At 37.9% G+C, this 16880-nt stretch overlaps 1 protein-coding gene across 4 annotated transcripts in view; it reads right to left on the bottom strand.

Moving 5' to 3' along the window:
* The window catches only part of LOC129761730 (lachesin), a 320135-nt gene extending 303503 nt beyond the window's left edge, over positions 1–16632 (bottom strand). For 2 of the 4 annotated variants that reach the window (XM_055759475.1, XM_055759499.1), the window contains exon 1: positions 15997–16632. The gene's annotated coding sequence lies outside the window, so the exon portion shown is untranslated. Of the gene's footprint in view, positions 1–15863 lie in introns of all 4 variants that reach the window. The other 2 variants (XM_055759483.1, XM_055759491.1) reach the window with 2 other exon arrangements.
* Between the last annotated feature and the right edge of the window lie 248 nt (positions 16633–16880).

Below are 16880 nucleotides of genomic sequence, written 5' to 3'. Positions count from 1 at the left end.
GATGAGGAATAGAGGAGAAGAATAACACAGTCTTCTCATTTAGAGGAACAGATAAGGTGGAAACATGAGGGAATGAAGAATCACCATAACCAAAACTCCGTTCGATTTATTTGTTTGTTTGAACCAATGATGTGACATTCTAAAAATTTGCATTCCAACCAAATGTTGTGGGATATTTATTTGAAAATATTCAGTTATTTAAGACACTTTGAGTTTGCAATTCCATGTGACATTCCTCTCATTTCCCATAAAGAACTAGGCAGAAAAGACTTTAATGGTGAGAATAAGTCCAGCAGTTCCAAATCTCTGCCGGACATGATTTATCAGCGTTCTGCTGTTTGCTGATCTTGGCCCCAAAAAGTTTTCCCTGCGTTTCTATTTCTCGTCCACACATAGATTGGCCAGCTGGAAGGTGTTCATTTGGTGTTTTCATTCACAGTCTCCAAGAGCTGTGCTGGTTTTATTTTTTTTTATTATGGTGAGTGTTTAAGTTCTGCGAACAGACGCGACCAAGGCCTTGAGTTTTATTTTTCCTCTTCTCAACGCCGTCTTTCGCCGAGCCCCAGCTGTGAAGGGTTCAAAGTGTCTCTCCTCCGAAAGCGGTCGGAGCCGGAATCTGGGAGAAAAGTTCCAATTTTTATTGCCTTCTAGATGAGTGATATTATTCGCTCGCACGCCGGGCAAACCGTGTGACTGCTGGCGATGCTGAGGGGGGAAGTTATGCGTGCCATAAGCAATTTAAGCGAACATCGAGAAATCGCAGAAGAAGTTTGCCTCTTTCAATGAGCGAATCGATTTTTATAGCCCTTTATTATTGACCCATTAATGGGGGACATCATATTCAACGCTCGGGAGAAAAGATCGATTCTGACGACGATGACATGGTTACGGCCGGAACAATTCAACATCTTCCGCAGAATTCAAGTTCGTTTCCCGCTAACATTCAACGCTTCATTTGGAATTCCTCAAACACCCAAAAGATTGCCAGAAAACGAAAACTTTAGAGAAACAATAAATCTTACCCCGTTTTTTCCATTTCTTTAGGAGCTGCACTTCCCCATCAGTTTGCCAATACTTGCAGTGGACTCGTGCTCATTCAAACGGGCGGCCAATTCTCCAGAGACCAGACACAAAACTTCTGGTTTCTCGTCTTGGTTCGTTGCGAAATCTCACGTGACGTGCAATGAATTATTTACGACCCTTCAGCACCACGTCCGAATCCGCCCGGACCAAGGAACTCACTTCAAACTTCCGAAAAATTGCTCGACTCTAGACCGGGGTATGCAAAATGCATCCATTCCCACGTGCGTCGTCTTCGTGCCATCCGTCTCCGTCGAGAAACAACGAAACCATCGAACCAAGCCAGGTCGGAGCGTGCTGCTCTCTGCTTTTGTGGCTTATCGGAGGAATGCAATTTTGAAGGAACTGGTTGTATTACTCAGCGCTGTTTGGTTATCGCCTGATTACGTCAATAATGATGTGAATGATGAGTTTAATCCGTGACAGAAACCATTTTACAATCAGTTTGCAGTTTCAAATTTATGCCCCAATTTATTGTAACCTTAGTACATATGATCGGTGTACAGTCAGACTGGACTAAGTAACATAATTATGATTTCGAGAAAAAAGAACTCAAAGCTTGAAATTGTGTAGATTTAGAAGCTTCCAATCATCCTCCCCAATTGTTTTTCTACAGTTCTTAGTTACTCTTTAACAAGGTCGTGTAATTATATTATTACAACAAAACTTCTTTAACACTAAACCTACCGATGTTTCATGTATACCTATTCCTACCACAGCGGGTCAACTGACCCTTCATGATTAGTTAGTGAACAATGACTCGATTTATACGGTTTTGTTGAGAAACTTCACATACCATATTTCTCCTCTATATTTCGACATTTTAGGATAAAAATTATTAGCAAAATAATGAAATTGCAATTTTTAACACGGAAAATAGCACTGTAGTTTGGAATGGTTACTGTTAGCTCGCTTGGATAGTCAACAATACAATTAATTCTAATCATTCACTATTCATTCACAAATACAACAAAATAAATAAAGCAGTAGCAAAAATGTGTAATGCATAATGTATCACAACAACATATACAAATCTTTCTGATACCATATGAATGTTTGCACGGGTCAAATGACCCGTTGCGGTAGTTATTGCAGATTACATACATATCTCAGTGAATAATATAACAAGAGATGAGTAAACACTGAAAAATACATTCGATGAATGTTTTAAGAAAAGTAGTATAGGAAAATTATGTTGTGACAATGTAATTTGAAACAAAATTTAGACTAAAAGTTTAAAATGGGTCATTTGGTCGGTTTAGTGTTAATGTCAATCAAGGTGGTTTTACGACTGGCTATGTGTACTTGCTCCACTCTGACTGAACAAAAAAAAAATATTCAAAGACTTGTCATGATTATCATTTATTCAATACGCAGTCGACGTGGATATTAAACTGTAGAATTTACTCCACTAAACAATAAAACAAACCGATTTTATGGCTTGACTAAAGTGACCAGATGGTCAGACGTCTAACACGGGACACAAAAAACAAAACGTTATGTGTATACGTCATGTGAACATAAACCATAGTTTAGCGAGTCTTAACTGATCAGTATTATTTCTTTCTGAGTATCGGCACTCAGTTGTGATTTTTCGGTGGTTTAGATTTTGTTTACGTCCGAAAATCACTCGCTCAATCTGAGCATTTATGCCTGGCAAGTACGATTAAAATTCTACAATTTTCTTCAAATTACCGATGCTCGAAAATTCCAATTCATTGTTCATTGATTTTAGTGTTAACGTTTGCATTCAAAAAAATGAACTTTCGAAAAACTTTCGGATGGCGATGAAAGATAATTTATAGGAACAAATTTTTTTTAAATCTTACGTTTATTAAGTCTACAACAAAAATGATTCAAGGCTGTTGATTCGCTGCAGCAGCACTGTCAAGCAACTTGATGATTTTTCCATTCTGCAAGCTCCACCCCACAGCGAAAGAGTTGGACATCCTGAGGCACTTTGTGTCCGCCAGATATAGCCAATATCATCTCTTTGCCGCTCCTTAAACCGGGAGATCGAAGCAACCGGCCAAACGGTGAAGAAGAATCTGGCCAAAATGGACATTCCGCATAAAAAGAATCTGAGCAGAAGGCAATCACCCAGAAGGAGTAGCTTCAGTTGCTGGCGGAAAACTTCTTTCCGGCGAAAGAAGTGAAAAACTTCTTTTCGTACTCATAATGAAAAACGAGACGTACTTGATGCTAAAATTCAACGAATGACAGGGGACCGGGTACTTTACGTTCCCCAGGTAAGCGATAACGTCGAATATAATATCATTCACATCAAGTTCTCGAAGAAGGTCCTTATCTGACAGACGTGAAGGGAATGTCCAAGCCGCTCTTCTTCCGAGTCATATGGTGAACGGGGAGATATATAGTACGAAGTGCTTGCCGGAGTTGGGAAGGTGATGTGGTCTTTATGCCGAACCTGCGATCAGGCCATTATGCCAAAAGATCACTGGAGGATGGATCGGCTGGAGATAAACATTGTCGCGAAGACCACCAACCTTCCCAGCATTCCCCAGCTGCACCCGATAGAAAACTTTTGGGCGAATGGCCAAAACAGAGAGACAGACGACCACCACAGCCACGAACATGCCGATATACATATATTCATCGGCCATAGTTCCGACCAACTTCCGTAAGACCGCCCAGCGCTTCATTTACGATACTTCATCAAACAACCCTGCCTCTTCCTGTCGAGTATACACTAGTTCTTCCGACTTATTTAAAACATTAAGCCCTGACCGAGCTAGGGGACCAAAGTTGAACTTTTCGTCTGACTCACGTTGGTCCCTGCGAATCAATAGGGGACTTTTATAAAAAACCATTTTCCAATTTTGTTGCTGTCGCTTCAAGTTAACACTCTCTAAACAAAAAGCCCAATGTCGGTGCGATGAAACCAGTTCAACGTATTAATCTTTGGATGCATTAGAAGCGCTCTTGAACAGTCTGCCAAATGAAAGTTTTGCTGAGGTTCATCCAAATCCTCCAAACCAACATGATCAAATTGTGATATTGAAATATATTGATATCGCGGGACATTTTCGTTTCTTTTGCCAAATGCGGGACATTTCGCGGGACGGAATCTTACGCGGGACATTTTGTTGAAATGCGGGACTGTCGTCTGACGTCTGTTCAGTTCAGGCTTGACACAGTATTCAACTTACCAAAAATAATTGATTAGTATGTGTTTTCCAGTACAATTCTTTGTTTCAAAAAATTTTAACGGAAAACGGGTGAGCGTCATTTTGAAAAAGCATAATAAAAGTCATATGTCTTCTTTCTTGTAAGAAACCACTTTTCCAGAAAGCTCGTCATGCCAATTTTTTTAATCAAAAACAGTACATCCCCATGCAGTGCTTCGTTTATAATAGCAATGTTGTTTTAGAACTGCAAATCATGGAATCTGTTTAAAAATCTCGTCAAATATTCAAATTCATAAAATCAAACTCAGCTTAAAGGAATAATTTATGCTAGATTGTAGTGTACTGCTGTTCTCGCATATTGCGCATAATGATTTTAACTGAATAGTTCAAACTCATAAATTCAATTGTTGATTACAAGGATTTCCCAATAGTGTCTCTAGTGTCAATGGTTTCATCAAGGGACAGAACCTCTCGACGATGTTTACATTCCTCGCCTGTTCAATTCCTTTTGCGGATGAATTGAGACTGAATATTGATTGAAGGATAATAGCTGGTGAACAGCTGCACTCTTCTAAGTTCTCCAGCGAAACGCATCTTGTAATGAAACTCAAAACATCCTCGCGTAAACTGTATCTTTTCTACATCGGATAATTTATGCTGATTATACATGCAATTTCAAGAAATCCCCTGTATTGAAAATTCATTCCTCTGGCGCTTACGCCAAAATACAAGATTACGTCAATATAGACCCGAAACTGTTCCACGGATAGCCGGCGTTCTACTGTACAATATTTTACTCTCTGGCACTTGGTCAACTCACTCAAAAACATATGCATTATGTTTCAATATGAGTTACTTTTCTGTATTCTTTGAAGGACAAAAGGAAAAATCTTCTGATACGGAGAAATCCACTATTTCATTTGAATTTCTTTCCTTTTCTAGTTGGTAGAAAAACGTGACTTCTCTCTACACTCAAAATTAATGTTTAGCACATTGAATGAGCCTCAAACTAACAGAAAATGTGCTACTCCCTCATACTTGTATACCATGTGTTTAACCCTTTGCGGTCAGAATTAATTTCTCTTGAAAGAGATCCTATCATCTTTCCACGCTAATTATCTTTTGTTGACACCGAGTACTGTCATCTATTGCCCATAGATATTGCGTATTATTTCGTGAACAAATTCACTAGACATAGAAATTGCTTTAGAAAAAGTATAAACGATTATATAAGTATCTTGTCGCCAGATCGATTACATGTCCCAAATATATGTTTTCCTTAAAGCTATCGATGTTCGTTTGTGATTATCCTTATGTTCTTATACCCTCCTTTTCTTCCTTGAGAGCAATTGGTCCCCTTGCTATAAACAGTAGAATAAGTTGAAATGTAAATACACAATAGATATACGAATAGATTTAAGAATTGAGTGTGTGTGATTATTATCATTGTTGTTTATTTCCAATTTCCTTATATCGCATCCTTTCCCTGAAAAAATATGTCACCCTTCTAAACTCGAGTCCACCGCGAGTAATCGGTTTCCCACATAACTAAATATAGATTTAAGAAAATTGTTTATATATATATATATATATATATCAGAATTAATTTACACGGTACCCGTTTTACACGATTCGCTTTTACGCGGTCTATGAAATAGCAAATTTTAAAAAACTTAAAAAATGTATATTTGTAGTTCATATGTAAGCAAGTAAAATAGGATTATAGTTTTGACTACGAGTGCGATTTTATGTTCCAGAGCTGGCAAGCCATCAATTTACTAGCATTTTTGGAGTCTTGACGTGTAATTTGTGTCAATTTTTCAACCTCTTTCAATGCCAAGAATATCGACAAAAATGAAAAGTAAAGGAGAGTTATATCTTCGGCTTTCGACTGGAAATCTCTTTATTAAACTTAACAATAAATAAAGCAAAACAAATCTACGCAGCTGTTAATTGAATCTTCTATCACTTAGTCTGAAGTCAAATCTGAGATCTTCCCGAATTCGTCGACTGTTGAACCAGAATCACATCAGGAATGCTCAAGTTTTAAGGATGACTTTATACTAATCAGAATACTGGTAGTTCCTTAAAGTGGAGATAGCGAATAAACTTACAATTTAGCTCCTTGAAGAATTCTTTGTTTATTTGTATCCAGAATTTATAATGAATTCCACAAGTAGATTTTTATAATTGTTTTACTTAAATAAATGATTGAATTGAGTACATATTGAGGGCTTTTTTCGTTTTACACGGTTTTACATAGCAAAATCGGAGATTTCACTATACACGGTTTTGTCGGGAACCTATCTCCAGTGTGAATCGAGGGATCGGTGTAGTTCTAAAATATATTTAAGAATTTGGCTCCTTTAAACTTATGTAACTGAGTTGTAAAAATAAACGAATTAATAAAAAAATAACTTTTACATATAGTTGGATAAAGTATTTAATATGATTTCTTACTGTGGTGGCTGAGAGCAGACATACGACCGCAATGGTTAATATACTAGCTGAAGCGGCGAGCTTCGTTCCACCGAAATTGGCTTTTCTTACTAAGCGAACGTTCCTGTGTTTAATCCCCGAACTATTCGTTAATTGATCTTCAAATTGGTCTTTTTCAAGACTGAGGCTAATGAACTTTGTAGATTACCGCTTCTATAATACAAAGTAAACGAATCAATAAATTCGAGATGGTTGTCAACAAACACGGTGATTTGAAGCAATTAAGTCTATCTATTACCTTTTTATGTTGTTTGCATGCTTGAAACACGTCAAAGCACGCGTTATTCCATCTGAAAATCAATTTCCACTTTCGAACAAAAATCTATTTCGTTAGCGCAAACATCGAATAGACTAACAATGCTTATAAATAAATAAATAAATAAATATGAGCGAGCGAAACAAGACATATTGCAAAAAAGCATGCATTAAAGCCTTGTGCTCACTTTGCCAACTACACGGCCCACGGATTCACGTTTATGTTTTCCTTTTACTCTTAGAAAACACTCTCCAACTTAATTTTATAATGGGATGTAATATTATCACGTATTTCTGCAACAGCACCGGTGGCTATGTGGATAACGTGGTCGTGAATAACAGCCATGCATTCCACCCGACCGTGGTACAATCCCCGTTGACATAGTTTGGAAATTTTTTGGGTACAATCAGCAGCTGAAGTTTAGTTTGGGAGAAAAAGATATCTGCTCCCTTACATACAAACTTTTCAAAACTCTTCAAAAAGGTACTTTGATATGTTCATTTCATCCTTCAGTACACGAAAAAGCCGTTTTTCTGCCGATGATGAACTGTTCTCTATCAACGCTAGTTTTGATCTACGCGCTATGCTTTTGAACACTTGGTCCACTCTGACTGCATACTATTATCAGTTTTTTATGATCATTCATATTAAATTTATTCCATAAAATTGGCAATTTTGTTACTTAAGTGTGATCTGATGAAAGTAGAATGAAGGCTAAGAAATCAATCAGGTCGGTTTTTTTAAATAAAGTTAACGTTAATAATGTTCTTATCGCTGCGCAGAACTTTGACGATTTGCATACAAATTTAATCGGAATTCTCTAAAATTTGTTCGATATGCTATTCATGGCAATCCCATAATCTGGAAATAGTTTGAATTGATGAAAATTGGAAGTATTCCCTTGTTCCCATACATTTATTCTGTTCATTTGTGTTCTTACCTAACCCTGCTGTTAATAAAGGGCAACTAATGCAACCGCGAAAATAGAAACAACGAAGGGAATAACGAAAAGAGAATATTTGCGACGTAAACTCCACTCTTACACTGCCTCTAGCGTATATATAGAGGAACTGGTACAAATTCGGTATCCCATTTTGTTTTTTTGGACTTAGCTCTTGGCCAATGCTCGGAATTTCATCATATTACGTCAGCTTATGAAGTCAGCTTATGAAGTCAGCTTATGAAGTCAGCTTATTGCGGACATTTCCCCGCAAACCGATTTAAAAAATCTTTATTTGGCTCGGAGCTTCGAGCAGAAGTGAAACAACTCAAATTCGAGTACCCAAGATGCCTGGGTATAAATTTGGCACCCCATTTTTTTATTTTTTTCAAATTAAAAGAATCGTGGTGAAATCACTGAAAATGTATTTTTTGACATTTTCATACAGAATAGAAGTGAAGTACACTATCTTACGTAAATTAACTCAACTTTGACGGAAAAGTATGCAATCGATGATGTTTACATCATTATCAATGTAAATCTGCGGCGAAAAAAACAATGTTGCCAGACCGGGTGGGTTTTCATCCCCAAATCGGGCGAAATTAAATTTTTCTGGGCATGCAATACTTAGCATAGTGTATCATCAACACTATGTTTACATTGGGGTGCCAAATTACCCGCATACCGAATTTTCACTTTGGAATGAAATCTATGAAATTTGTGATTAAAATCTCGATACACTTACTCGAATTCGTTGAAGAACATCAACTTCTTGATCCAAATCAGCTTTAATATTTAAAATCAGCTCACTATTCGATTTTCAATGACTTTTCAAATGACGCACATGCAAAATTTTCGAGATTTCAAAAACAACAAAACTTGTTTTTTTTTTAAAAAAAACAGGTATTTTGGGTTTTTGGCATCTGACATTTGTTACTACATTACAAGAATACTTTTTTTTATTCACCACCAGAGTGTGCTCATTACCGCCGGAGATCAGGGTGGGTACCAAATTATCCACGGGGTACCGAATTTGTACTAGTTCATCTATATATATTAGGCTGTCAAAAAAGTCCTGCGGTATTTCCGCGAGGTGTCGTTGTAAGCGCGTAGTTGTATTCATTGTATCGAGTCATACTATAGCTTGTTGGAAAGGTATTTTTACGCGCTATAATATAGTCCTTGACAGTGTTTTGTTTGGTTAAGTCGTTCGTGAGTTATAGTGTCGCAAATATGGCGCAAAATAAGGAGAAAATCCGACATATTTTACAGTACTACTATGACAAAGGCAAAAATGCATCTCAAGCTGCCAATACAATTTGTGCAGTTTATGGACCCGATACAGTTTCCATTTCCACCGCACAACGATGGTTTCAACGTTTTCGTTCTGGTGTAGAGGTCGTCGAAGATGCGCCACGCTCCGAAAGGCCTGTCGTCGAAAATTGCGACAAAATCGCTGAATTAGCCGAGAAAGACCGGCATAGTAGCAGCCGTAGCATCGGCCAAGAGCTGGGGATAAGTCATCGAACCGTTATTAACCATTTGAAGAAGCTTGGATTCACAAAGAAGCTCGATTTATGGGTGCCACATACGTTGACGCAAAAAAACATCTTTGACCGTATCGACGCATGTGAATCGCTGCTGAATCGCAACAAAATCGACCCGTTTCTGAAGCGGATGGAGACTGGCGATGAAAAGAGGGTCACTTACGACGTGAAGCGCAAACGGTCGTGGTCGAAGCCCGCTGAAGCGGCTCAGACGGTGGCCAAGCCCTCATTAACGGCCAGGAAGGTTCTGCTGTGTGTTTGGTGGGATTGTCAAGGAATAATCTATTATGAGCTGCTTCCCTATGGCCAAACGCTCAATTCGGACCTCTACTGCCAACAACTGGACCTCTTGAAGGTAGCACTCATGAAGAAGAGGACATCTTTGATAAACAGAGGCCGCATTGCCTTCCATCAGGACAACGCCAGGCCACACACTTCTTTGGTGACGCGCCAGAAGCTCCGAGAGCTCGGATGGGAGGTTCTTTTGCATCCGCCGTATAGTCCGGACCTTGCACCAAGTGACTACCACCTGTTTTTGGCCATGGCGAACGAGCTAGGTAGTCAGAAGTTAGCCACAAAAAAGGCCTGTGAAAATTGGCTATCCGAGTTTTTTGCCAATAAGGAAGCGAGCTTCTATAACAGGGGCATTATGAAGTTGGCATCTCGTTGGGAACAAGTCATCGAACAAAACGTATATATAATATTTGACTTAAAACAGATGATTGTAACTAATTTTATGAACAAATGAAAATTCAAAAAAAATACCGCAGGACTTTTTTGACAGCCTAATATATATTAGGGTGCCAATGAAAATGGTCATCTCGTTTTAAAAAAAAAATCCCCATAAAAAAATTTCACTACCTCGAAAAAACACCCTTTTTCTTCTTCTTCTTCAATGGCACTAACGTTCCTAGAGGAACTTCGCCGTCTCAACGTAGTATTACTTGCGTCATTTTTATTAGTACTTAGTTGAGATTTCTATGCCAAATAACACGCCTTCAATGCATTCTGAGTGGCAAGCTCTAGAATACGCGTGATCACAGTGCAAGTCGGAGTAAATCTCTTTGACGAAAAATTCCCCCGACCAGAACGGTAATCGAACCCGAACAACCGGCATATTAGTTATGACGCTAACCACTCGGCCAAGGGAGCACAAAAACACCCTATGCAAAATATAAGCTCAATCGCACTTTAGGGAGAGTGGCGCACAGCGGTCAAAGTTTGAGTTTTTTGAAAATCGAAAAATCACCCAAGGGAGGAGTAAAGGAAACCGGCGTTTTCGAAAAAAAAACTTTTGATGCCAAATGTCTTAAAATTGCATCTCAAAAAAAAATTGACAAAAATCGACACTCTGGGACTACGTTTTTTTCGGAATACGAGACGAAAAGTATGGTTTTGGGTGTCAATAAAAATAGTTATCTCAACGTTTCATTCGGAACTTGCTGCGAAATGTTACTTTGCACGAAAATATACCCTATTCAAAATATTAGCTCATTTGGACTCCATTTACTAGTGTCCAAGACGATGAAATTTGAATTTTTTGAAAACCAAAAAATCACCGGAAATCGGGGTTTTCTAGAAAACTTTTTTGGTGCCAAATGTCTTAAAATTGCATTACTTGTCGAGAGTCGCAAAATGAGCTAATATTTTGCATTTTGCGACTTATGACCAGTTGGATATTGTACACGCAGGGACAAGAAAGAATCGCTGCTTCTAGAACTGCTTCTACAAAACCAAGAGTTAATGTCTCACTCTTTTCAGGCTCACCGAAATTTTTTGATAAAAAGTGATCTATGAAATTTCTTTGCATTTATGAATAATGTCCGAAATTATAAACAAGCAAATTAAATAAAACGAATGAATGGTCCTACGTTCTTAGCGTCCTTAGTGGACACAACCAACTACAATTTTTAAAGTTTTTTGATGATAAAAGAAAGAAAAAGGACAATTGAAGCATTGAAAAAAAATATTATTGAAGTTACAGATTGGGGAAATTTGTCGTCAAATTGGTCGTTCTCGTCAATTGGAACGCAATCACTCGACAAATCCTGAAGAATACGAAAAAAAAACTAAACGGCTTCAACATTAATCGAAACAGTTAAGTCTTTCTATGAAGACAATTCCCAAAGTGTTGTCGAAAGATTGACAACTTTCATGCTCAAAATAGCTTCCATATCTTTCAAAATAAATAGCCTTCACTATCTCCGGATTCTAAAGCGATCTGGTGTACCTTTTTTGTGCAAATATCTTGTGCAATTTACGTTTCAAAGAGACAATACCATAATGCAAGCAAAGGAAAAAAAGGTAAATCAAAGAAAATAAATTAGATTTACTGGACAGCGCAGCTCTTTCCCCGGACTTGTAACCATTGGAATCCTAACGTTTGGGCAATCCTAGTTCAAGGGATTTATACCTTAGGAAAGCCGCATGCCACTGTAATATGCAAAGGCATGAGATAATATGCAAAATTTGTTAAACAGTATACCCAACCGAATTGTCAAGTAATTCACTGAAACGGTGAAGTATGGAAAATGAAAATTTGTTATTTTGATACTTTTGCTTGGTTACAAAGTGTTAGATTCAAAATAGTCTTATATCAATTGGAGAGCTAAAACATGTATATTCAGATCTCAAAAGACACTGCACGATTCTTTCGAACTGAAGCGGAGTTAAACAAATGTTACTCAGAACATGAAACAAAGTATCAAAACATTAACTCATATTTCATGATACCTGCGTTACTATTGGAGACAATAAAGATGACCTAATGGAAATCGGACAGAGTGTAGTGATCAGTGCTCCAAAATATCTTATGGCGAAGTGCACAACTTTATTAAAATGGGAAAAAGTTAATTTTTCGGACCACTCTGAAATGTAAATAGTCACTATAATAAAAAAAAAACGCGTCTAGTATTTTGCGAAATGAACAAAACTACAATTTTTCACGGAAATCTAAGAACCACTATATGGGTTTGGCGTGGAATGGCTGCAATGCTAATTTGTCACGAAATGAACGATTCGTAACATTTTATTTCATGTGTTTGTGGGTATGAAGATAAAGGAGTGATGATACTCACACATAAATATACACATTCCCACATATACACACACTCCACACAAAAATGAAATTTTAAAATGATGTATATTCTATCTTCATTCGTTGATTTTTACGAAGTTAGAGTATTTCAGTAAATCACCTAAAAATTTCGACTTTGCACTCTGTTCCTTTAATTTTTCTTTATTTAATTGAAGAAAAAATTAAGAATAAAAATGAATTAATCTTGAAGAAATAGTCAAAGACGAAATGGTGATTTTTCATTCAATCAAACATATTTCTTTAATAAAAGATCTAACTGAAACCCAAAAAAAAGCTGACTGATTGTACTGGTTGATAGAAACATTAAAGTTTAGTATACATTTTTGGATAAATTTAAGAATAACACCTTAAAAACCACTAACTTTTGAGTTTTTCACTTTTAAAACGGTACTAAAATCCAATAATTTGGAAGTTTCACAGCTATATCCTGTACTATTTTTTCTCATCTTTCAAATGGAAGCAACATAATTGTCCTACTTAGCGTAATTTTATAATTAGAGCCAGTTTAAGGCAAACAAAGCCCGAAACAGAGAAAAAAGTTCAATAATTCTGTCATTGTTGAAATTCGAACATATGCGAAAAAGGTACTTTTTTTTCATCAAATATGATCCTCTATCACCTCCTGAATGAATTTCTATTTTTTTTTCTATGAGAAAGGTATGAAGCGACTTTAAGGGGATGAACCAAAAATTTAATTCTTCTTATACGAGGGTCGTTCAAAAAATAAGTTTCAGTGCCTCAGTAAGGACAAAAAACAAGTTGATTTTCGTAATCTACGTTTTATTTTCTATTTTTCTACATAATCGCCGTAACGTTCGAGGCATTTTTCATAGCGTGGCACGAGTTTTTCTATTCCGAGCGCGAAGTGCGTAGCGTCCAACTTTTTGAAGTACGATGTAACTGCGACGCGAATTTCTTCAGTGTCATCGAATCGTTGACCGCCGAACGCCTGTTTTATCACCGGGAATAAGTGATAGTCGCTAGGGGCGTGGTCTGGGGAGTAAGGAGGATGCTCGAACACAGTCCATTTGAATTTTTTCAATTGCTCTTGAGTTACGCGAGCAGAATGGGGCCGCGGTTTATCGTGGATGAGGAACACTCCTTTCGTCAATAAACCTGGCCTTTTGTTCTTAATCGGTTCAAAACATCACAATAGTACGGTGATGAAATAGGCGTTCGGCGGTCAACGATTCGATAACACTGAATAAATTCGTAACACAGTTACATCGTACTTCAAAAAGTTTTTTGAACGACCCTCGTATATTCATAAAACGAAAAATATATGTATAAAAAACCAAATATATATATATATTTTTTTTGACTAGATTATATACAGGATACGCAAACCATGTATATAAAAAAAATAAAAAGAAATCAGAGACTGTACATAATCGAGTCCGCCCTGTATTTGTTTCAAATGTGTTTGAATTACAAACCATGCGTTTCCATTGATTCAACATATCGCAACTGTCATTATGGAGCCACATGTGTTTTTGAAATGAAACAACACTTAACATTAAAAAAATATCTCAAAAACGAAAAAATATGTGCACCGAAATTTTTTTTTCAGATCTCTTCTGTGCCGTACACCACAAAAACCACGAAGAACAAACATATTTGAAGCTTTCACCTAAAAGTATATATTTGTGATGCGGTATAATGTACAGGGTCTTTCAGATAAAAAGCTCACGCAAAAAAAAATCGAAGAGCTCCTCACAAAAATTAGTTTTCACTCCGTCGATGGTAACACTGCATTCCCTACTTCGGGACGATAATATTAGGCTACTCATTCAGTCTGATCGGAAGGTTTTTAGTATCAAAATGTACAATTTACAAGAACGTGTGTTTACAAGAACCGAAGCATTAATGAAACTTTGTCCTCTTTTGGTAAAAATTTCAACATTTCTCGTCGTCGATTACTTCCTCTGAGGGTACGTAATAACCCACAAAAGGAGGAGGAACTTAAATAAGAAATAACTCGGATTTTCAACAGCATCGAAGTCGTAATGTTAGAGTTGTGCATGAAGAATCACATCCAAAATGTCCTAAAATAAGCTTTATTTTCGTTATTAGAAGTTATTGAAATTAGTTGCGTGAGCGTTTAATCTGACAACTCTGTATTTCCGAAAAAAATACCTTTTATTGCAATCAAGAACTCGTAGATCGTGTTCAAAAGGTTCAAAGCGATTCAAAAGTTAGAAAATTTTCAAAATTTCGGTTTTCAATGTGCTTTTCCTGTTATTCAGTATAAAAATATTTTTTTCCAGAAACATTTAGTTCGATTACGCAGCCCATCGGGTTGACAGAAACCTCACATTCAACATTTCACCCAATTTAAGATTACTGATACGAAATGAAGCAGTGATTGTTGATTGTGCTATTAATAGCAAAGAATGTCTTTCATTCTTAGGGGGCGAATGCAATTCATACTGCGCTTCTCGATAAACGATGATCTCGTAGCTGTCACGGAACTATCATCCATAGAGCAACTGGACTATGAAAGTAACACATGATGAAGCTATACGAATTTGGCAATCGTAACTGCACTAACACTCCCGATATAGAAGAAACTAAAAATGAACTGTCGAAAGGCTTCAAGAAGGTTACTTGACCGAGTATGTCTAAATATATTTATTCGGTCAGTCCTTGAATTGAACTTCCATATGGGTCATCGCTACAATTAGATTCGAATGCGATATTTAATTTTAGGCACCACTTTCGCTGAGAGAATGGACACGTATTCCGTGAAGGAATAGTGGGCTAATGCGGTAATCTGCTTCTTGCGGCGCTAAATTGGTAATGAAAAATTCAGCAGCAATGTTAATCGATGAAAATGCATTCGCCTTCCCCGCTCAATCCGCTTGGACTATCAATTTCCATTTTTCAAAATGCGTAATGGACTTATTTTCGGCTGAATCAAGAATTGAAACCGACAGACAGGTGAGAAGCATATTGAAAAATACCCACCGGGTCGCTCGGACTGGATGAATCGCACTGCAGAACACAAACACACACACACACACAATGGCCAGGAACCATAATTTCTTTGTGATTAAGATTGATGATACAGTATCAAATTTCATTTATTACTCTCAACGTGTCGGTGGAGAACAGCACGGAGCACAACGAAAAATACGGTGAACGATAAAATAAATTTCTATTCCACGTACCAACAATTGAAGCTCATCTGTGTGCGCGTCCAAGTATTACCACCCCCGCTACTAGCTCCCACCAGCAAACAAAAAGCACCCCGCTCAGAAAACAGTTTTCATGCTTTTCCATTTTTCTGATTTACTTTTCACTCCTTCAGCGCCTGTAACCAACAACTGCTCAGTTGTACTTTTTTTCCGGTAACACCGAAACAACTTATTTCCGCTCCTTCATCCAATAATTCATCTTTCTTCCACTCAACATCGTTTCTCACTTACTTTTTTCTTCTTCTCCAGGCCACTCCCGACAACTTCCTCACCACTTCCCCATTATGGAGTAATAATCATCAACACAAAACTGAGAAGCGCAAGAAACAATACCACCGTCCCTTATCAACACTTGCTTGATAAGCACTTCGGATTTCACGCCACCCTCGCTCTCACCCCCTGCCCGTGTGCCACTTTGAGCTGACAGTGAAAAATGCACCAACGCTTCTTTCTCGCTGATATTTCTTGCAGTACCTCGGGTTTATTATCTTGATTGCACTCTCTGTTATTATAATTCTTGCGATTTTTCATTCCACATTTCTGCGCTTCTGGATACGGACAGCCCCGCTGTGGTCAGTTATTCGCCCGTCACCGTAATTGCTTTTCATTTGTCACCTTGATCCGCAGTTGTCAACAAACCGGATGACCGGATTCAAACAATTAACACCACAATTACCAGAGCAGGATTATGGCGTCATACCTGATCACCCACCGGCAGACTACAAACATAGCTTTGAGATGTCAACGACGTCGAGTAACGGAATCGACTAACTTGATTCAAAAATCCTCGCAAGCCCGTTTGCGGTAAACCCCCGACCGAACCGAATTTCGAGCCGAGTTCGACAGGCAGATTTTGGTTAAGCATCAGCGCTGCCAACCCAACAACTACTAACTGCTGATGCTGCTCCTGCATGGTAGGCTACCGGCGTTGCAGCATTCGGGTGCAGCTCGGTGGGGGTCGGTCGGGTGCGTTCGTGAGCTTCGCTCTCGGTGCTCGCTCGGCCTCGAATCGGTTCCGATGGTACGAATTTAGGATTGTAAGTAAACGGAAGGAAGGAAGGATGTGAGTGGAGCGGATAATATTATTATTGTTGAATTCGGCAATGCTGCCAAGG

Source organism: Toxorhynchites rutilus, chromosome 1 (assembly GCF_029784135.1).
Source record: "Toxorhynchites rutilus septentrionalis strain SRP chromosome 1, ASM2978413v1, whole genome shotgun sequence".
NCBI lineage: Eukaryota > Metazoa > Arthropoda > Insecta > Diptera > Culicidae > Toxorhynchites > Toxorhynchites rutilus.
The sequence above is the reverse complement of the archived record's forward strand: the minus strand, read 5'-3'. Positions and strand labels throughout refer to the sequence as shown.